This window comes from Somniosus microcephalus, unplaced genomic scaffold (genome assembly GCF_052327205.1).
Source record: "Somniosus microcephalus isolate GS21.2 unplaced genomic scaffold, FLI_Smic_1.0 unresolved_chr3, whole genome shotgun sequence".
In the NCBI taxonomy this organism is placed as follows: Eukaryota; Metazoa; Chordata; class Chondrichthyes; order Squaliformes; family Somniosidae; genus Somniosus; species Somniosus microcephalus.
The window spans coordinates 24658115-24659613 of NW_028225181.1; the positions used below are offsets into that span (position 1 = coordinate 24658115).

Sequence of the window (1499 nt, forward strand, 5' to 3'; positions counted from 1 at the left end):
GCGCAGCTGAGTGGGTGCTGTCGTTTTGTGCCGCCGCTAAATCTTGACTTAAGTTAGCGAGAGGCACAGATCGTGCCGCGCCCAGGCACGAGCCACTTCGTGCCCAACTTCTCCTCCTCCTAAGGCGCGAGCGGCTGGCGCTATCAACTGAATTTCTATGCCAAAGCCTTCAGGCTTGAATTTTTAGCACTCTTACTTCTTTTAGAATTTGTATTTATTGTGGCCCTGTTTGACTTACACCCTTGATTTATTTTTCATCCACTTTAGCTTTTCTCCTCCTGTCTTTTGTTTGTATCCTTGCTTCCCTATCCTCTGTCTCCCTGCACAGTTTCCCAAACCCCTGCCAATTTAGTTTAAACCCTCCCCAACTGCACTAGCAGACACTCCCCCTGGGACATCGGTTCCCTCCCCGCCAAGGTGCAAACCGTCCAGTTTGTACTGGTCCCACATCTCCCAGAAACTGTTCCAATGTCCCAGGAATTTGAATCCCTCCCCATTGTACCATTCCTCTAGCCACGCATTCAGCTGAAATATCCTTCTATTTCTTCTCTGACTAGCACAGAGCACTGGTAGCAGTCCTGAGATTACAAACTTTGTGGACCTATTTTATAATTTACCTCCTAACTCTCTATATTCAGCTTTTAGGACCTCATCCCGGTTTGTACCTATATCATTGGTAACTATATGCACCACGACAACTGGTTGTTCACCCTTCCCCTCCTGAGTGCCCTGCAGCCGCTCCGAGACATCCTTGACCCTTACGCCAGGGAGGCAACATACCCTGCTGGAGTCTCGTTTGCGGCCGCAGAAACGCCTATCTATTCCGCTTACAATAGAATCCCCTATCTCTATAGCTCTCCCGTTCCTTTTCCTCCCGTCCTGTGCAGCAGAACCACCCATGGTGCCAGGATGTTGGCTGCTGCTGCCTTCCCCCGATAAACCATCTCCCTCAACAATATCCAAATTGTTATATCTGGTTGAGAGAGGGATGGCCACAGGGGACCCCTGCACCATGTGCCTGCATAATCTACTCTGCCTGGCGATCATCCATTCCCTTCCTGTCTGTGCACACTTTACCTGCGGTGTGACCAACTCCCTGAACTTGTTATCCACGATGTGCTCAGCATCGCCAATGCTCCAGTATGTATCCATTCGCAGCACAAACGCTGCAATATGATGTGTCAGTACCTGCAGCTTGGTACAATTTTTGCACACATGGTCGTCAGGGACAAAGGAAGTGTCCTGGATTTCCCACATAGTGCAGGAGGATCATGGCATGGGGCCGAGCTCTGCTGCCATGAATCACCCTTTAATTAATTCAAATTAATTTAAATCAAATCAATACCACTAATTACACTTCAATTAAATGTTATACTCAAGTGCCCTTGTTTAACAGCAGTCCCCGCTACACAACAGCGAAACTAGAAACTATAAACCACAAAAATTAAGTTTGGTAAAAAGCAAGAAAGAGAGTAATACTCACCAACCAATCACTTACC

The 1499-nt window shown here is 47.7% G+C and overlaps 1 pseudogene; it reads right to left on the reverse strand.

Moving 5' to 3' along the window:
- Nucleotides 1-348: 348 nt before the first annotated feature.
- On the reverse strand, nucleotides 349-1299 carry LOC147091323 (uncharacterized; annotated as a pseudogene).
- Between the last annotated feature and the right edge of the window lie 200 nt (nucleotides 1300-1499).